Source organism: Schistocerca americana, chromosome 5 (genome assembly GCF_021461395.2).
Source record: "Schistocerca americana isolate TAMUIC-IGC-003095 chromosome 5, iqSchAmer2.1, whole genome shotgun sequence".
Lineage (NCBI taxonomy): Eukaryota > Metazoa > Arthropoda > Insecta > Orthoptera > Acrididae > Schistocerca > Schistocerca americana.
Window position 1 is genome coordinate 714298580 of NC_060123.1, and position 22684 is coordinate 714321263.

Sequence of the window (22684 nt, forward strand, 5' to 3'; positions counted from 1 at the left end):
TGTGTTAATGAATCTAGAAGATATGCAGTGATGAGCCAAAACATTATGACCATCTGCTTAATAGGTTTTTGTCAGTCTTTGGAACGCAATACGGATCCTACAGTTTGTTGGTAAGTATGTGGCATTACAGGTCTACTCACTGCGTTTCGTATCTTTTATTTGTGAAGCTTCTTTAGTGGCCTGTGATACATGTTTCTTTTTATATAATAAACGTATTCTATTGTAGTCACAGTATGTTACTACGTTACATTTTGTCATGTTTGTCACTTGTTTTTCAGATTAGAATAGACTTTGATAGCACTAATTTCGTGAAGTGAAATTATCTTTCAGTGTTACTTAGGAGTTCTAGTGGTGCTGGCTCATGTGTATCGTTCTGGAGATGTGGTCAGTAATTCCCGTGACCAAGTTGGCAGATTTCCGACGTACTTTCAGCCACATTTGTTACAACACGTCACTTTCAGCATTTGCACTTTCCATTTTGTGATCAACTTGTGTGTGTTTACAGTCTGTAGTGTGTTTATCTTTAGTCTTTTTTTTGTGTTTTGTTTGTGGTTTGATATTTTTCATTTGTTTGGTGTGTGTTTTTGTGGCTCTATATGTATTTTGCTATCCGTCTTTCTTTCTTTTTATCTGTGTGTGTGTGTGTGTGTGTGTGTGTTTTTGTCTGTTCTGAGGAATTTTTTGACAATTTCGGCTGGAATACGCTCTTTGAAATTTTGAAGTTAGCAAGGATAAAATTCATGAAGGGAAAGGTTATTTACAACTAAAATAGAAATAGTGAACTTCATCGATCGTGGATGCTCTTGCACTCCGTGACTGTTCCTTTATAGCGTATACCCTAAAACAGAAATACTTGTAAGAGTCGAACGACGTGAAAGGAAAGCAGTAGTTGAGAAGGAAGTGAGATACAATGTTGACATTTTCCCAGTTTTCTTCAATGTGTGCACTGAACAAATAGTAAAGAAAACAAAAACATACCTGAAAAAAATTAATGTTCCGGAAGAAGAAACAAAAGCTTTGACATTTATCACTGGCATTCTAATTCTGTCGAGGACCTGGGAAAGCAGTTCAACGGAGGGATGATAGAAACAACATCAGCAAAAGTAATAAAACACGGATAAATGAAAGGTATTCAAACTATATCTGGCGATGCAGAGTGAATCAGATTAGCAAATAAGGCACTTACAGTAGTCGATTTGTTCCAAACTAGAGAAAACATAAAATGCTTATAGGCTATTCGAGGAAGGCATTTCTGAAAAAGGACGTTTGTTAACATCGAATACAAATTTAGGTGTTGGGAAATCTATTGTGAAGGTACTGTCGAACTGAAACGGTAAGCTGTTTAGACAGTAAGGGAACAGAGTATTTTGAAATGTAGGGCTACAGAAGAACGTCGATGATTAGATGGGTAGATCGCATATCTAACGAGGTGGTACTGAATGACACTGGAGAAAAGAGAAATTTATGTCACAAAGCAACAAGGCACCAAGCAATAGTGAATTGTAATGAACTGAAGCCTGGGGACTGATTACTGTACAGTGATACCTAGGCAAGTAAACATAAAGAAGAGGATTGTACAGTATAGTCCAGTGTGAAGGGGTGCTTGAAACAAGTTTACGGACTGAAGGGCACAACAAAAAGCACATGGTCAGCGACATTAGCAGTACTAGTTAATAAAACTCACTTTAAAAAGCGTAGTTGACACAGATATCCCTGTAGTTGTTGTACTATGGCAAGAGACAATACTTCGTTTAGTGGTCTTACAGCTCTCTTAGACGAAAACAAGATATCGTAAAAGTTTGCGGTAGCGGAAAGACCGATCGTATGAAACATTATGTGCATATTGGGCAGCCGCTCTTGTCGCCAGTTCGCTCCTACTTGGGGTGGTAGGATTTCGGGCTCTCGCCCCCCTGTCACAACCTGCCCGGATGCCCCCACCCCCCCTTTAGTTGCTGTTCGCGACTCTGGGGATCAACAACACGCTCGCGGAGTTCTGCGCGCATCGCGAGGCCACATTCGCCCTGTCACTTTATTTTATGCAGATATTCCGCTTGCATATGGAGTTCCTACACAGGAGAGTTCCTGCTGTTGCTGCGCACACATATGTTACTTTAATGTGGGAGGCCTCAGATGAAGACAAGTGCAATCCCCTGACAAGCACTTGAGCGGGCGGCTAAAAGTGTCCTCTGCAGTAAACACGTCTCGCTGCCTGCCCGTTCCTTCGTCACGTCATAGTACTCAGCCTTACTGCTGGTCGCTGCGTTAGACCAAACGTGTTACTTTCTTTCTACGTTTTTCTACAAGCCGCTCCTGCGATAGGTAATGCTGAGAATTTATCTTCGTGAAATAGTCAAACCCAGCAATAAAAACAAGTAGTCAGACCAAGTGGCTTTTAGTGTCAGTGGCTGCAAGAAACATTCCACCCTCTTAATCACATTGTACCTACTCTTCAGTGTGAGCAGCACAGTCGAGTCCACTTTTGGGCGCCCTGTAGGTTGCGGTTTACCAGCGTCGTCTCCCGCCTGACGGTTTGTCGGACTTGACATCAGACGTGCTCCACAGATGAAGCAGTCGGCTACTTAAGAGCTGGAGTGCCGCTTCTCATTTGTCCTGTGCAACTCGTTCTTCTCTCATTTGCAAAAAAATCGCTACGTTTGATCAATGCACGGTCTTCAACGAAGAACCGCAGATTCGCTTAATTTGCGCATAAATGTCACGATTAGGTTGTATCACGGTACCGCTGTAGATTCCACTTACCTGTAACGGCACTGCTGTTCCTTACTAGTTTCCTCTTAGTTTTTTCAACAAAAGGACACTGTAGTGTCTGCAACAAGCTCCTAAATACCTAAGTTAAATTCAGGTTTCAGTAATGCTTTCTTATTTCCTTTTTAAAGTTACATGATTGCCTCAATGAATACTGGGAATATTGCACAATATTCTTATTTTTAGTAATGATTTTCAGGCTAATTAACTGGCAAGAACAAGGGAAAGAAATACAGTAGAGGACGAATGGATAGCTTTGAGAGATGAAATTGGGAAGGCAGCAAATGTCCAAATGGGTAAAAAGACAAGGCTGTTAGAAGTGCTTGGATAACAAAAAATGTTGCTGAATTTAACTAACGAAAGGAGAAATTTTAAAAATCCAGTGTATGAAGAAGGCGAATGGAAATAAGAAATGTCTCATAAATGACATTGACAGTAAGTGCAAAATGGCTAAGCAGGAATGACTAGAGGCCAAATGTAAGGATTCAAAACCATATATCACTAGAGGCGAGATGGACACGGCCTACAACAAAATTAAAGAGGCCTTTGGAGAAAGGACAGGTAGCTACATCAACATCAAAAGCTCTGTTGGTGCATCAGTCCTAAATGACGCAAGGAAAGCTGAAAGGTGAAAGAAGGATATAAACAGTCTATGCAATGGAAATGAACTTGAAGTCAGTATTATAGAAATGGAAAAGGATGTAATGAACATGAAACGGGGGATATGATAGTGCGAGAAGAAATTAACAGAGCACTGAAAAACGTAAGTCGAAATAAGGCTTCGGGAGTAAACGAAATTCCGTCACAACTACTGATAACCTTGGAGAGACAACCATGTCAATACTCTTTCATCTGGTATACAAGATGTATGAGACAGATGATACACCAGCAGACTTCAAGAAGAATATAATAATAACTCCAGTTCCAAAGAAAGCATGTGCCGGAAGGTGTGAATGTTAAGGAATTATCACTTTAACAAATCATGGTTCCAAAATACTAACACGAATTCTGCACAGAAGAACGGGAAAACTGGTAGAAGCCTTACCTCAGGGAAGTTCAGTTTGGATTCGGGAGCAATGCAGGAACACGGGAGGCAATACTGATCCTACGAATTCACTTGGAAGATAGGCGATGCAAAGGCAAACTTACGTTTACTGAATTTGTAAACTTAGAAAAAGCTTTTGACAATTTTGGGTGAAACATTCTCTTTGAAATGTTGGCGGTAGGATGGAGCGGAATACTATTGACAACTTGTACAGTAACCAGACGGCAGTTATAAGGAGCGAGGGGCACGAAAAGGAACCAGTGCCTGTGAAGGGCGTGAGATAGCTTTGTGGTCTGTCCGGATGTTAGTAAGTCTGTTTATTGAGTAAGCATAGAGGAAATAAAAGAAAAAATTGGAGTAGGAATAAAAGTATAGGGAGAAGAAACAAACACGAGGTTTGCCAATGATATGTGATTCTGTCAGAGTCAGGAAATGACTTGGAAGGGCAGTTGAATTATATGTACAGCGTCTTTTTAAGAATGATTTAAGATGAACATCACCAAGAGGAAAATGAGGACAATGGAACATAGTCGCATTCAATCAGGTGACACTTACGAAAATAGGAAACGATACACTTAAAGTGGTAGATGAGTTTTGCTGTTTGGGTTGCAACTGATGATGGACTGAGTAGAGAGGATACAAGATTCAGACTCAGGATGACAAGAAAAGGTTTTTTAACAGTAGAAATTTGCTAATACCTAATGTAGATTTAAGTGTTATGAACTGTTTTCTGGAAGTATTTGTATGGTATGTAGCCATGTATGGAAGTGGAACACGAACAAGAAACAGCTTAGAGAAGAAGAAAATAACATTTGAAATGTGGCACCACAGAAGATTGCTGAAGACTAGATGGGTATACCACATACACCTTGTGATCAAACGTATCTGGACACCCCAAACAACATACGATTTTCACATTAGGTGTTTCTGCTGCCGTCAGGTACTGCATATCAGCTACCTTATTAGTCATTAGACATCGTGAGAGAGCAGAATGGGGCGCTCCATGGAACTCACAGACCTTGAACATGGTCAGTTGAATGGGTGTCACTTGTGTCATTCATCTGTACCCGAGATTTCCACGCTCCTAAACATCCCTAGGTCCACTGTTTCCGAGGTGATAGTGAAGTGGAAATATGAAGCGACACATACAGCACAAAAGCTTACAGGCCGACCTCGTCTGTTAACTGACAGAGACCGCCAAAAGTTGAAGAGGGTCGTAATGCTTAAGAAGCAGACATCTATCCAGACCATCGCACAGGAATTCCAAACTGCATCAGGATCCACTGCATGTACTATGACAGTTAGGCAGGGGATAAGAAAACTTGGATTTTATGATCGAGTGGCTACTCATAAGCCACAGATCTCGCCCAGTAGATGCCAAATGACACCTCGCTTGATGTAAGAAGCGTGTCGATCGAATCGTGGAAAAACGTTATGTGGAGTCACGAATCACGTTGCACAGTGGTGTCGTACATTCGATCTTTGTATCTGTACAGTAAGTACACTAATGTGTACGAACTTAGCTTACCACTTAGTGCGCAAATGGACACATCGTCTGAGCTGTCGTCCCAAGCCCAGGGTGTCAAAACGTACATTCTAAATAAGTATGACTCTGTCCCTGTAAGGCAGCTAACATCATGCGTCGATGGTAACAAAATCATTAGAAATTCTGCTGTCACATACCTAGAATGCATGAATTAATAAAAGTGAAAGTTTGGTGTCAATTCCAGAAAGGCATAACAACTATTCCCTTTTTTATTCTACATATAATTTATCAACTGTTGGTTTCAGGGGTTTATTGATCACATTCAATTAATTTTGACACTCAATAACAAAACATTTAATTCTTCAACTTATTGAAATTAAGATTATCAAAATCGTTATTTCTACACATGAAAATTTTTTATCATGGGAAAGAATGATTACTAAAAATCCTCATCAGCCATTTAAACCTACTTTGTCATAGCTGGTCAATGCACTCAGTTGGTGGAGAATAAATGTACTTTTTGAACCAATGAATAACCTTCATGTACTCAATATGAGGGTAGGTTAGTATATTCAATGGTCAAAGCGTTCACAAGTTAGAGTGAGCAAAATCTAGACTCAACATTTACTGTGGCCCAATGCACAATGGTACTTTACCAAGCAGCATCTGCAATGGCATTGTCTCTGTGCTGGATCTGAAACGCTAATTCTCTACTACAGCCTTGACTGAATTCACTTAGTCGCAACTTTCCTGTGTGCCATAGAACATTAATTTTTCCCTAGTGGAAATAATGGCTATTGCACACTATTATGGTTTGGTGCGACGTGCACAATTTCTTTGCCCACAAAAATTCCCACAGGAATAATTACCTGCCACTTTGCTATCTGTCATAACGATATGTGAAGCATATCGTCCTTACTCTGCAGAAAGCACAGTTCTCAATACCCTTGCTTATTTCCACACACTTCTGCGGTCCTCCACAAGATGAGAGAGAGAGAGAGAGATCCTTAAGGTCTCAAAATGCTTTTATACAATGGGGATCTGCCCACTGTGTCGCGTCTGTGTCGCCAAGTATGGCTTCAGCCAATCAGCGTCCCAGTAGAGGTGAATAAACACTTTTATTTTCTTGCTGGGTCGCAGCCTATCCCTGTTAATGATGTGCAGCCACTTACACTCTGCCCCAGCGTTATTTACAATAAAAGGAATAGTGTATTGTTCTGGACTTATCTCTTTCTGCGCTGAAGCTCACAATTATCTTGGTAAATGAGAGTTTTACGATATCGTTAACCACCTGCTCGGTTCATCTCCAAAATGCATTTCACTTTATCTTGTTTGTTCATGCCAAACCATATATTGGTAGATATCGTTTTTTTAGTTTTCGCTACATGACAATAAATGCAATTGCCTTTTGCTGATATAATATAATTATTATTTTCTGGGGATCTCATACTGTATCATCCTGTCATTATGGATCAGTCTCATGTAAGGTCCATAAAATCCAGGCACCTTACACATGCCATCCCTTCTGAATTAATTTTGTGCTACTGTGATCAATGTTTGAGGTATTGCTCATTGCAGTGCAAAATTATAAATTCCAATAATTTAATCATTGTCTATCTTATGCTAGATGATATATTTTTAACATAACATTTTGATTTGATATATATTGCTTTACATGGTAGTTTCTATTTATATGATTATTAAGTGGCCTTACAGTCATTTAGAGACTGTTATTTGACTAATCTTACAACATTTTTCTGCAGTACTTGCGGTTAACTTCTGTTAAAATTGTTAAAATTTAGAGACTGTTATTTGACTAATCTTACAACATTTTTCTCTAGTACTTGCAGTTAACTTCTGTTAATATTGTTGATCCACCTTTTAGATTTTCTCTTTACAATAACTTCAGACATTCCACAATTCTGTAACATTCATGATGTTGATGATTGTGTAAGATGAGTGAAGTTAAGGAAGCGTTTGTTACTCTATTATGTACTCTCAACACTTAAATGCTACATCACTATTGTCATCAAATTTTCATCATAAACAGACCTTTATGTACTTAAGTGGACATTATATATTTAAAATATTTTTGCATGCTTCCATACACATTAACACAAACATTATGTTCATTGACATTATTTATCATCAAAAACATAAGTTTCCAAAATATCTACAATACACAACTTCTTATTAACATATATTTAGATTGAATGGACATTTATAAATTACACATAAAATAAAAAAATATAAATTGTGGTACATTTACGAATATACTTTAACAATTTTCAAATCTAATTACAGAACACAAATGAAACACATAAAGTACAAATTCTCAGTGGTACAGGTGTGGCTGAACATTTACAGGCATCTCAACTCCCTTCTGAAGTTATTAGCTTTTGCACTCTTTAAAGTATTACTATGAATTTTCCCATGCATCACTTTCTTTCTTATCGCACTTTTCACTTTGGCTGGGTATGCTTCCTGTTGCTGCTGTCGATCAGTGGTGGTTGATGCTGCTAGTCAGCAGTAGACTCTGAGCGATGTTGATGAAGGTTATACACATTTAGCGTTGTGAGTGTTCAAGCATGAATGCCATTACATGTTCGGTTGCATGTTGCATTGTTTTGACAACGAACTGCTCGTACAAGGCAGTGCCATGATGTGACAACATAGAAGGCATAGTCCTTTATTGGTGTAGTTGACACCAAGGTTGGTGCATGTAGGCCCGCAATGGTTGCTGCATTTTGATGTCCCCATTATGCGTACTCTGTTTGACGATTTGACCACCTTTGGTTAGTTTGATAGAGGTGCTGTAGTTTTGTTGAATATTGCTTTCTGTGGATTCTGTCAAATCTCAAACTGGTTTAAGGCATAGGATTTTCTGTCTTCTGCCCTCATCTTGGGACCGTTTCTTCTCTTTGTTACTTCCTGCGTCTTCATGTCTTCTTTCTTGGAACTTGCATAGGGACAGAATATGCTATTCAGCGAAAGTTATCGGGAAGGACTACCTACTTCTGTTATATGATCAAGTCTCAACAGATAATTTCGGAAGTGATATATATGTTTTCACTTATGAGCTTCTCCATCTGGTATATTGAGAGAAATATTCTATTTTTCCAGGGGTTTGTAGTAATGAGCTGTTGCAGACAACTTGCTATTGTGCATCACTGCTAATGGGTTTGCTTGGCCTTCCTTTCACGTGTGTGGGCTTTGTGTCCCTTGCTGCTGCTGGTTTTTTCCGCCCTGTTGCTATGGGGGTGATGTGTGGGATAATATTCTTCAAAATACACCTAGCTCAGGCTCCATACTAATGTGAAGTGTGAGACAGTGAATTCCGTACTACTGTCTTCAGTTTGTCGCCAGTGCCGTATTGTGCAATCATGTAAACTCTCACACCCAGACTGTAGCAACCCGTCGACATTCTGCTTCTGTCGTCAGCTTGGCTCCCTTCCCCAGATGGTTGTAATGATGTTGTGTTGCGTGCATTCTTTATTTCTTTTGTTTTACAGTGACTTTTGATTAATGCTACTATTTACAAGTTTCTTTACCTAAATTTACTGTAAGCTTTACATTTGAACACTTACATGAAAAATACAAAATGAATGTTTAAATAGTTTTTTTCAGTACTTTATAGACGCATTAAAATATATCTCTGACACATGAAGTTATTTCATTTTATAACGGTTCCTTTACTTCTTGAACGATCATAGATTGATGATGTGTAGGTTTGTTAATTAGTACGTCATGCAATTAGTTTTCTTTCATATTTTTCTAACCTACTTTGATTATTTAAATGCTTAGTTTTATTGTACCCATATTTGAATATTTAAATGTTTTTAGCTCATCCTGTTTGCCTCTGGAGATCTGCAGCTACCTGGAACTTATCTACATTCTTTTGCTGTATCATCTGTGATCCATTTAGTTTTTAGTTTTGAAGGCTAATTGCCATATGACCACTGCAAAAATTGTCATTGAGCCCTTAAGGTGGCTGACATGATGTAGACCATTCTTGGGTTCACCAATTCGACTACATTTGCATGAACCACTTCACTAATTAACATGTGTCCCTCAAAAACTGGATAAAATTTATGCAAAACCTGTTTTCCTTTATTAGATAATAAGTGTATTCTAACAAGACTCAACTGTCCCACAGTGAATACCCATGTGGGCACACCTTTGTCTGTTCTAAGCTTCCTTTTTGCACCTGCTTGTTCATTGTTTCCGAATGCTAATTTTATTATCTGCTGGTGTGATGGTCTTCTGGATGGGGGGAACTTTACAACTTCTCTTACCCTATCAAATGGTCTTTTCTCTTTGAGCACTGTGACTGGTGGTAATCGTGTAGTACTGTGTAGCATTTCGTTAATAATTGTCTGTAAATGATGTAAATTGGCATCTCATGCGGTATGTCTTGAACTACAGTACAGACAAAACCATGTTCCAACACACTTCATCGTCTATTCTCCAGAATTGGCGCTTTGTTTGTACCTGGATATGAAGATGGGTTTAATTTTATGTCTTTTTAAAGTCGCCAACCAAGATTTATATTTATATTGGGGCCCATTATCTGAAATTAATCTTTCTACATGCCCTACCTGCTTGAAGTGCCTTAGAGATCGTAACACCAGTTGCTCATTTCAAAGCGGTCAAAGTGACATACTTTGATGTCAACTCCAAACATTCCTTGTCCTTGGTAACGGTCGCATCAAATTCTTTGCTGCTAGATGTTTTAGCTTTTTCGGTGTTACGGTTTACAATGGTGGTCTAGTCTGAAAAGTAACGTGTTTGGCACGTTAGTAATCCTTAAATTTTTTCAGTACTTCCTGAATACGTCTTTCCATGTTGGGGAAATGTATAGTCTCTTTAGTTTTATAAAACATTTCTTCGCCCCAAAGTGCCCATTACGTAAGTGAGTGTAGATATATACTTGTTCACGAGCTCTTAAGGACTACATCATGGGTTCCCAAACTGGGGGGCGCGCCCCCCTGGGGGGGGCGTGATGATGTTGCAAAGGGGATGCGGGTGGATTTGGCGGTAAAAATCTAATATTTCTGCTTAATATCGATATTTTAATAAAAATGAATGTGCAGGTATTAATGATAGATTATGGTGCTAAATGCAACCGTTTGGCATCCCACTTCCCGCAATCCTATCTCAATAACCTATCCTAGAACATACAGCTTTTGAAGATCACGTTTAGAATGTCACACACAGAAACTCTCAAAATTACGAAGGCGATATGTTTTAATTCTAATATATCAGATTTGTAAACAACTTACTTCTGACAATTGGAAAACAGAAAAATCAGGTATTAACTATTCCGTACATTTGTACACATGAACTGAACGTAATCATGTTATAACTTTTAGCCGTAGTAGGCTATGTTCATCAGTGTAATAATCACTTATACTGCATTATTGCAAAAATGCTGTTTTATTATCCTGTCAACCCGCGGATCCCTATGTGAGGCGATTACAGTGACTTTAATAGACTGTATACGCTTCAAATGAACTTTCGGGTTCGTTATTTGGACGCCAGGGTTATGCCCTTTGTCACCAGAAAAATGTGCACGACGTGAATGCGAAACTAGTGCAAGTGTTCGTTCTGAGCAGAGTACTTCACGCTGTATTGTCGTGACTGCTAACAATGAAACATAATCCAGCTAGGTTGACAATGAAGTCTATTAGTAAGGCTTTTTTTTTTTTTTTTACTACAGCTCTTTCATTCGGATTACTTATCTGACAAAACAGTTATTTTTCTTCTGCCTTTTTGAAATACGGCATAATTTCGTTTGAAACTGGTATACGTTCTTTGCTGTGACAATGGCTTCTTTTGGCACAAGTACAGAGATAGCTGCTTGGCACTGTGCACAGTTTCCAGCGATGTATGACGTGTATCCATGACCTTACTTAATTACTGTCAAATTTGACAACCAGTTCATTGATGTTATCTCAAAACTTATAATGTTTCATTTATAAGTAACGTAAGATAGGGGACACGAAAACGATTTTCGCATAAAACCCCAGGCTGCACTGCTCAGAACAGCACCGCTGAACAGGTAGCAAATTCTTAGGGTGCCTGTGGGCTGTTTCCACCCTAGTCCGGGAAAAGCCCGTTTCTAACCAGCAAGAGCCCTGCGCGGCCACCAGGTCGCAGACAGTCAGTGCACTGACTACCCGCGCTGCGGCTGGGCTTCCCTGTTCTTCGCCCCACTCCTCACAGGCAGTCATCTGAGGTGCCGACAGACGACAGTAGCTTTCCTTTATTTCAGTTGGTTGCTTGCAGTTGTTGACACATCTGATGTATTGGATTTTGCTGAAATCGCACTGAATCTTTCACAGTTGTGCCTCAGTAAAATCAGTGTTTGTGCGAAATTATACTGTTAACTTCTTGTTTTCTTTTTGCTTCACCATGAGTGTCGTTAAAAAACGTAAATATAGTGATGATTATATCAAATACGGTTTTGCTTCTATACAAAAAAATGGTGTTGACCAGCTGCAATGTGTTATTTGCTATGAGGTATTGAGCAAAGATTCCATGAGACCACCTCGTCTGGAACGCCACTTGTGGGCAAAGCATGGTGCATTGAAAGAGAAGCTGAAGGAATTTTTTGCTGCAAAATGTGATAATTTGAAACAAATGAAGTTGGACACTGCTGGATCCTTCGCTCAGACATCAGAAAAGGTACTGCAAGCCTCGTATGACTTATTGCTACTTATTCCAAGGACCAAGAAAAGTCATATTATCGGAGAGACACTAGTCAAACCCTGCTTGTTGAAAGCTGCTGATATTATTTTTGGGTCAGAAATTAAACAAAAACTTTCACAAATACCGCTTTCTGACAATACTGTGAAAAGTCGGATTGATGATATAGCCGAAGACACACAAAATCAATTTGTTACGGCCGTCAAACAATCGCAGTTTTTCGCAATACAGTCAGACGAGAGTACCGATGTTGCGAATTGTTGCCAACTGCTAGCTTTCGTTCGCTGTATAGAAAATGAAGCAATTAAAGAAGAGTTGCTGTTTTCTACAGAGTTAAGGTCAACTTCAAAAGCAATTCCTATAACGGCAGCAGTCTCTGAATTCTTTTGTAAAAATGAGTTATCATGGCAGAAACTGATAGGCGTGTGCACAGACGGCGCCCCATCAATGCTTGGATGTCGCTCAGGATTCGTGCAGATGGTCAGAGGAAAAAACCCAAGTGTTCCTGCCATCCACTGTGTAATACACCGTCAAGCATTGGCAGCTAAGACACTTCCAAAGGAACTCAATTATTTCTTGAAACTGCGCATCAAAATCGTGAATCATATTAAAAAGAGTGCGTTAAATTCCAGGTTATTTACGGCTCTTTGTGAAGGCTTGAGAGCAGAGTATAAAACACTTATTTCATACAGAAGTACGCTGGCTCTCAAAAGGAAATATGCTAGGAAGATTATTTGAACTTCGAGACAAGTGATCCAGTTTTTGGAAAATAACGAACAAACTGAATTGTATATGGAATTTAGAAAGCCCAGTGTTCATGTTCCATTGGCTTATCTGTCATATATTTTCGAATCTTTAAACACACTGAATTTGAAATTACATGGTGGAGAGTCAAACATAATTTTTCATCGGGATGCCATCAAAGCGTTTACTGATAAGTTGCAACTATGGAAAAGTAAAATTTTAGCCTACAATTATTTCTGCTTTCCCAGATTGTTTGGAATCCTGGAAGAAGCCCGATTTCAAAACGATTTTAAGGATACTGATACTAAGAGTAAAATATCGAACCATTTGCAGGACCTCATTGATGAATTCGAACGATACTTCCATAACAGTTGTGATGATAAAATGTATTATAGGTTAGCGACGGATCCATTTCACGTTGACGTGGATGTGTTGCCAGACAGACTCCAAGAGGAAGTCTTAGAAATTAAAAATGATTCCGCATCGAAGTATGACTTTAATAAGATGGATAAGCCTTTATTTTGGGTGAAATATCTCACGGTGTATCCCAGCACAGCAGAACAAGCACTGAAACTGTATTTACCATTTTCAAGCACTTATTTGTGCAAAAGAGCATTTTCAGAGATAGTGGCGACAAAAAATAAGCTTAGAAGCAAACTTAGTATTGCCAATGATTTACGTTGCGCAGTTTCTGCTATTCAGCCAATAATTCAAAAACTTGTAAAAAATATGCAAGCTCATCCTTCATTTTGATTTATTTGTTTGTTTCTTGCCATATGTGTGTGGAAATAATATTTTTATAATAAATACGTCACATTATAAGAGAACTTGTTATTTTATTCCTAACTATCCTTACATGTAGGTAATACTGTAAAATTACAAAAAACTATTTCGAAGAAACAATATAAAATAAACATAGTGAATCTGATTTAAATATAAACACTGCGTGTCATCCCTATGGATTCTGATGTTACGTGTGGTATATTATTTCAACTAATAATAGTATTTCTTCTGGATGAAGACACAGCGAAAGTTTATCCTAGATATAGCAAACGTAGTCCTAAAATCGTATGCTGGTGAAGAAATGGTGTGCAGCAAGGGAATGTAATCAAGGTAAGGAAGTTGTTACATTGATATTTTTTAAAGTTCTGTGTAGTCTGCAAAATTATTTCGTAAAACTTATTTTTATATTTGTTTGGTTCTGGGAACTGAGCCTTTGTCGCTGTTCGGTAACTGTGGTCGTCGACATAAATGCCAACCTATGCGCAATGACAATGGGGAGCGCTATAGGCGTACAAATCAGTGATGTTCGTTAACACCGTGACTGAGTGACTATTTTTGATAATGAATGAAAGTAATAAGCTACACTCAACTTAAAATAACGGCCCGCATCCACTAGTCTGCAAAGGTCGCAACTATGTTTCCTTGTTTACCAAGGACTTTCTTTGCTTTAGGAGTGGCTTATAATCACTAGACTAGACTGATGACGTAACAACTGTGACTCGATACATTAACAGCCCACCAAGTTACTTGACGCCACCATCACAAATTTTTCAATAGTTTCTTGATAATTAATAAAAATCTCTATATATTTTTTTTGGGGGGGGGGGGGGGGGCAGGGAATTTTTCTTTTCAGCAGAAGGGGGGCGTGACAAACAAAAGTTTGGGAACCTCTGGACGACATGATGTCCATAAACTTGTACTTGGCTCTCGTCTGTAGAACATCACGTCATTCTTCAGCAAATAATGGTGACAAATGTTAACCGAGTTTTTATCTTTCCACTTATGTTTGACCCTTAACACCTCTGGGTCTTTGTTCTGTTCGTTTGAAATGTTTGAGAAAGCTGTTTTATGTAGTTTTCAAAAGGAAGTCATCTTATGTAGTACATACCAATTTGGTCTTCATCTGCACCGAACTTCGTTTTACTTGGGTTTGCACCATGTGGACACCGGGCAAAAGAATTTGCTAGGGTGTTTGTCGGCCCTGGACGTATTTTACATAGAAATCATACTCTTGCAAGATTAAAATCCACCCTGTTACTTCCTTTAGGTTTGTCTCCTCGTCACACATCTGTGTAATCGTGTTCAATTTGGATTTTAGAGCCTGGCAAGTATTCTTTAAGTGTGACAGTACTTCACGCTTAGATTCTGGGGAGTCGTCTGAATGTATGTTAAGTGTATGTGTACTCGCACCCAGATTCTACTCGTTATCATATTTGTTATCGGCCACTGTGAGTTGCAGATGCATATTTTCAGCTGTGTCGTCACTTATTACGGCGCTGTTTTCTATGTCTGGTGTTGTGATTACGTAGTCTGGGTAATACTACCGTACTATGTCCTCATATGTCTCAAAATTGTATACATTTGGATCTGATTTATCGGACCACATACTTTACTATCTTGTTCGTTTTCCGATCCAGACGAAATATTGGCTCTGTTATTTTCCTCTCCATTATCGACTTGTTCTTCCCGGTTTTGTTCGATTCCCTCTACCCACAACGCCTCAGACACTTTCTGCTTGTCTTACAAAGTTTTGTGGAAGGATTTTAGTAGATCTTGTAGCTTGTCGAACTTTTGATCAGGTGTACTTATCCGTACTTCCCTCTTTTTTTCTATGACCTATATTAGCGGTACTTTGTCGGTTAACACTATCGTCTTGATCAATCCTGGGGTTACCGGTTACAGCGGGATTTGTATTATCCTGCTGAAAATCATTTTTAATCTGTGCGGAACTAAACATCTGCACCATATACATTAATGCTTCATTATAATCAAATGGTTCATTACTAGGTAATGCTGGGAGCTCATCCTCATCGACAGTGTCAGTCCGCTTTATCTCGTCCCAGCACTTCAGTTGTGACATCCTTCCTATTCGTAGTATCTATACGGATACCTTTGATGATCTTTCTGTCTTTCCTGTTCCCAATTCCGATTCTCGTACATCACACCTTAACCTATTTATTGCTGCGGTCGCCTTGTCATTCGCGTCTGCAGAAAGTGTGTTACCTGCTTGAACTCCTGCAATACTTAAAGTTAGTGAATCTTCACGCTTCCCAGGATTTGGTGGTCGTAATTCAACCTCCATCTGTGCTTCGTTTCTCTGGTAATCACCCCAAGGATTTGCCTGTGGCTGTGTTCTCGCACCACCTCCCCATCTGCTTCCTCTCCATGGACCTGGCGATCGCTAATTAAAATCAGTCTATCGGTTATCCCGATTTCTCCAGTTTCCATTCCTATTTTCGTCTATATTCCACCTGTTCCAACCATTATTAAAACCATATCCATTACACTGTGGTCTTGTGTTTCCACTACTCCCAATTCGCCCAAAATTTAATCCCAATACTGGCCTACCATCACTGCCATTATTGTTATTCTCCTTACTACGTTTTCATACATGAATTCTACTTCTCTCAAAACACTTTTGAAAGTTCCTACATTATCGCCCCCAAGTCCTATCAAGGCTTGTTGATACTTCATTGTCAGTTTCGTTTTGCGTATTTGAATCAATTCTCCGTCGCTATATGGGTTATCTAAGTATTGGTTCCTTTTACACATATTCTCAAAGAATCTGACAGCTGTTTTCTCACACGAATGAGACATTTTGTAATCATCCATATCTTATTCTCATCTTAGCCTTAGGAGACCAATACCTTGCTATAAAGGCAGCTCTAAACGAATCATACGAATCGCAAGTTTCTGCTATCTTCTGTATAGTTTCAGCAACACTTCCCTCCATATGAGCGCAAATAAAGTTTAACTTATGTTTCAATGGCCAATGTGTTGGTGTTTCTACTTTAAATTCGACAATAAATGTGCGGACATGGAGAATATTTGTATCTTCCTTATAGGGCTGGTATTTCTGCACTGTAAGAAAGTGGTTATCATCAAAACCTGTCGCTTCTCTCTGTTACGTACCTACTGGGTTTTCAAGATTGGAATTCTGTCCTTGATTTGCGTCAAATCTACTCAAACTTGTGTAACTTGGTTCATTCTGTGACATTTGTGTAGTAGAATCACTTGCAGGTCTCATTGCTCAATATGCGTAAATAGCACCCGCTACCGCCTCTGTATCTTGACGTGAAAGCAATTGTGGCTCGTTAGACATCATCGAGTATAGATTTAAGTGTCAGGAAGTCATTTCTGAAAGTATTTGTATGGAGTGTAGCCATGTATGGAAGTGAAACATGGACGATAAATAGTTTGGACAAGAAGAGAATAGAAGCTTTCGAAATGTGGTGCTACAGAAGAATGCTGAAGATTAGATGGGTAGATCACATAACTAATGAGGAAGTATTGAATAGGATTGGGAAGAAGTGAAGTTTGTGGCACAACTTGACTAGAAGAAGGGATCGGTGGTAGGACATGTTCTGAGGCATCAAGGGATCACCAATTTAGTATTGGAGGGCAGCGTGGAGGGTAAGAATCGTAGAGGGAGACCAAGAGATCAATACACTAAGCAGATTCAGAAGGATGTAGGTTGCGGTAGGTACTGGGAGATGAAGAAGCTTGCACAGGATAGAGTAGCATGGAGAGCTGCATCAAACCAGTCTCAGGACTGAAGACCCCAACAACAACAGACACCCTACTGTAACGCGTCGGCATTTGTCCCACAGGTTGTGTGGTTGCGTAACGCGTCACTATGTTACGATCAGCGTGTCACGATTTGTGCTTGATGTACTGATCCTTGCTGCAAACCACGCTCTTGATTTCCAGATTGACCTGTTATTCTTTTTTGAACAAGTGGTCGCAATCCACACTATTCCCTACGGTTACCGTGATGTTCTGGCATACGCTGGTTTGGACCAATTTCCCGTTCGCCGTTTGCGGTTTCGGACTGGAATCCACATGTGCCTTTCCGTCTCATGTCATGCGTAATTCCAAGTATCGTTTCTGTCGTGTTATCGGCAACTGTTGATTCTGGAGTATTCGCAGTAGTATCGACCAACACTTAAGTGGATTCTGTCGTCGTCTGCTACTGCTCACTAACGCCTTCTACGTCACCACGACTTTCGATCGAACATAAAACCTCCGATCTCAGCAGTTGAAAATGGTGTTCGTTTTCTGTTGTATTTTTAAAATACTACCATCGAATTTCTTTAATGCTGCTTTTGTCGTTCTTTTGTAAGACGTCGTCGCTTTGATGCAAAAGCTCCGACTTGTTGTTTAACCTTTTTGACACTTTGTTGCGTATCTTCACGCAACGTAATCATGTCTGTTTGGACAGTGTCAATGTCTGTTCTCAATTGTTTGTGCCCTGTAACGAGCGTTTGCAGGTTAAATTGCGCTTCCTTAGCTTCAGATCGCTTTTCTATAATTGGCCTTAAGCATTATCAGGTGTTTTTTTTTTTTTTGTATTTCCTTGTTAGTTTCTTCCAGACCCAGTGTTATGCGTCCTTCTATACTCTTTTTTGATTCTTGAAACTGTATTGTTTGATGTGTTATTCGCCCCTCTACAGGCTTATCTGATTCCTGAGATTGTTGTAATATACTGTGTAACATTTCAAATATGTTGGCTTTTTCATTTGCATCATTTCCGGCAGTTGGCAACTGATGCAACCGTTCCCTTTCGTGTTTTTCGTGAACTGTTTCCTTCACGTCCGAACATTGTGCAGGAGGCCTAACACTCATACTTTCATGCAACTGCTAGCGTGACTGATTCAATACCATTACGTTTAGTTCAATAAACTGTAAATCATTACCTACAGACTCAGCGTCTGATTCCTTAGCAACGCCGTTCTCGTGTCCATACTGTGGCCCATGTTGAACGTCATGAGTTGCATTTGCGGTCTCATTCGGTATTTCTGCGTGTTGTCTCTCGTGTTGTTCAAGCTGATCTACCTGTTGCGTGATCAACTAGATCCTACCAGCATCTCGCATTGATTCTCGCTGTCTTAATCGATTATTCCTGTCATTTTTGAGCGTTCCACTAAGCGTTGCTGTTCGCGAATTTTCCGAACCTGACTACGCATTAACATTTAATCATAAGACTTGATTCTACCCCAAAATATCAGCCACGGTCCTATATTCAGTATCTGAAACCGTTTCCTCGTCCCTTATCTAGCCCTTTGGTTACTGGACTTGAGTCAGAACTCAACACAGTTCAACGATGTGGTGCGCCAGCAAATAAGAAACACATGACTACAATTGTGTCTACACTTACTACACAGTTGAGTCACATTTACGTTTACAATTTTTTACTCCAGCTTGCATCAGCTTACTGTTTGGGAGGTTTATGTGTTTTGTATCCATCAAAAGCTAACCATCAATCCATCAATATGCTATAATTTTGCATTCAGTAAGGGACACCATTTTGTCATATGTCCGCCTTTGTATCTGCACAGTGAGTGTACAGATGTGTCCAAACTTAGCTTACCATGTAGCGAGCAAATGGACAAAACATCTGAACTGTCCTCTCAAGTTCAGGGTGTCAAACAGATATTCTAAATAAATATGGTCCTGTCACTGTAAGGAAGCTAATATCAGTTGCGGATCATAACAAAATCATTAGAAATGCTGCTGTCACATACCTAGAGTGCATGGATTAATAAAATTGAAAGTTTCGGTTCTATTCTAGAAAGACAAAACAGCTATTCCCTTTTTTATTCTACATGTAATTTATCAAGTGTTGCTTTCAGGGGTCACGTGATAAACAACAATAATGTTCAGTTACTTTTGACACTCAGTAACAAAATATTTAATTCTCGGACTTATTGAAATGATGAAACTTCCTGGCAGATTAAAACTGTGTGCCCGACCGAGACTCGAACTCGGGACCTTTGCCTTTCGCGGGCAAGTGCTCTACCATCTGAGCTACCGAAGCACGACTCACGCCCGGTACTCACAGTCTTACTTCTGCCAGTATCTCGTCTCCTACCTTCCAAACTTTGCAGAAGCTCTCCTGCGAACCTTGCAGAACTAGCACTCCTGAAAGAAAGGATATAGCGGAGACATGGCTTAGCCACAGCCTGGGGGATGTTTCCAGAATGAGAGTTTCACTCTGCAGCGGAGTGTGCGCTGATATGAAACTTCCTGGCAGATTAAAACTGTGTGCCCGACCGAGACTCGAACTCGGGACCTTTGCCTTTCGCGGGAAATTATTAAAATTGTTATCTCTACATATGAAAATTTTTTTGTCACAGGAAAGAACGATTATTAAAAACCTTCATCAACTTATTTAAATCTGCGTTGACATAGCTGGTCAATGCACTCACTTGGTGGAGAATAAATTTACTTTTTGAACCAATGAAAAAACCCTCATGTACTCAATGTGAGGTTTAGGTTAGTATCCTAACTTTTGATATTCAATGGCCAAAGCATTCGCAAGTTGTAGTGAGCAAAATCTAGACTCAACATGTACTGTGGCCCAATGCACAATGGTACTTTACCAAGTGGCATCTGCAAAGGCGTTGTCTCTGTGCTGGATCTGAAACGCTAACTCCCTACTCTGGCCTCGACTGAATCCACTTAGTCACAGCTTTCCTGTCTTCCGTAGAATGTTAATCTTTCCCTAGTCGAAATAATGGCTATTGCATACTCGCTATAGGTTGAAACGATGTGCACAGTTTCTTTGCCCACAATAATTCCTGCAGGAATAATTAACTACCGCTTTACTATCTGTCGCCACGATATCGTCCTCACTTTGCAGAAAGCAAAGCTCTTAATGCCCTAGCTTATTTACACACTCTTGTGCAGTCTGTCACGAGACGTGAGAGAGAAATATAGCCTTAACGTCTCAAAATGCTTTTATGTAATGGGGATCTCCCCACCGTGTCGCGTCTGCATCACAAAGTATGGCTTCAGCCAATAACAATCTCACTGAAGGTGAATAAAAAATTTTCATTTTTCTTGCTGCGTATCAGCCTAGCTGCGTTATTGATGTGCAGCCACTTACCCTTGGTCCCAGCTTTATTTACATTAAAAGGAATAATGTATTATTCTGGTCTTAACCCTTTCTGCACTGAAGCTCACCATTATCTTGCTAAATGGGAGTTTTGCGATATCATTAACCACCTGCTTGGTTCATCTCCAAAATGCATTTCACTTCAACTTGTTTGTTCATTCCAGACCATATACTGGTTGATATCGTTTTGTTAGTTTTCGGCAAATGACATTAACTGCAGTCACCTTTTGTTGATATAATATAATTATTATTTTCTGAGGATCTCATACTGTATCATCCTGTCATTATAGATCAAGGTCATGTAAGATTCTTAAGATCTGGACGCCTTACAATGTGGCGATCCGATGGCAGTGTGTTGGTATGGTGAATTCTTGGTGAACGTCATCTGCGAATGTGTGTAGGCCAATAGTAAAAGTCGGAGGTGACGGTGTTATGGTGTGGTTGTGTTTTTCGTAGAGAGGACTTGCACTCATTGTTGTTTTGCGTGGCGCTATCACAGCAAAGGCCTACTTTGATGTTTTAAGCACCTTCTTGCTACCCACTGTTGTAGAGCAATTTGGACATGGCGACTGCATCTTTCAACGTGATCAAGAACCTGTTCATAATGCACGGCCTGTGTCAGAGTGGTTAAACTGCAATAACATCCATGTAATGGACTGGCCTGCACTGAGTACTGACACGAATCCTATAGAACACTATTATGATTTTTTGGAACGCCGAATTCGTGCCAGGCCTCAACGACTGACATCGATAACTTTCCTCAGTGTACCACTCCATGGAGAATGGGATGCCATTCCCCAAGACACCTTCCAGCACCTGATTGAACGTATGCCTGCGGGAGGCGGGAGTGGAAGCTGCCATCGAGGCTAAGGATGGGCCAACACCATACCGAATTCCAGCATTACCGATGGAAAGTGCCACAAACTTGTAAGTCAGTTTGAGCCAAGTGTCCAGATACTTTTGATCACATAGCGTACATAATGAGGAGATGCTGAATAGAATTGGGGAGAAAAGGAATTTGTGACACAACATAACTAGAAGAAGAAATCGCTTCACAAAATACATTTGAGACATTAAGGGTTCACCAGTTCAGTACCAGAAGGGCGGGTGGGGGGAGGGGGGGCAAGGGGAGGAGAGTAAAAATCATAGACGGAGACCAAGTTGTGAATCCAGTAAGCAGACTCAGGAAGATGTAGGTTGCAGTAATTATTCGAAGATGAAGAGGATAGCACATGACAGATAGTACGAAGAGCTGCAAAAAACCAGTCTCTGGACTGAAGACCGCAAGAACAATAATTAGATTCTCACTTTGAAAAGGTATTTTCTGTCATTATACAACTACATATTTCAGTACTGTATATTGCTCATTTAATTTCTGTTCTACGTCTTGAATTTTAAGACCTCATTAGCATCTACAGGCATAAGTAATTCTAATAAAGTACTTCTAGGTATACTGCTTAACAGTTAGAATTAACAGTAAACACAACAAATTATCCCATGCCTAACCCTGCTGTATCAAGCTTCCTCAGAAGTTCCTTCGACCATTTGTGCATATGTACCATCAAAGGTAATCACGAAGAAAGTTCATGCAAATTTAAACGTTTAAAGAAGCACTCCATAAGCTATCCTGTGCCTTTAGCGCATTCAGTTGCAGCCGATCTTGAACCAGTTGCTATGGTTAGGTTTCAGCTCATTGTCGATTCTATAACGCTTTCCTCCCAAAAATTGCCTCAGCTTATAATAAAGTTGATAATGACTCGGGCACAAGTGCAGGTCGTAGGAGGTCTGTTCAGCAATTCCTTACATTAACCACCGAAAGAAGTATATCGTTAGTGTAGGATAACACTGACACGCGTTATCGTGTGGAAGCAGAATACCGATGAACAATAACTCACGCCATTTGTTTTGAGTGGCGCGGTGTAGTCGACGAGGGCTCTGACAGCGGGCTGCTGCACTTATGGTTTGTGCTCTAGACACAAAGTCGGTGACGAGGAAGCCCTTTAGGTCCATTTCTTGGTGCTCATAAAATGCTTGGGTT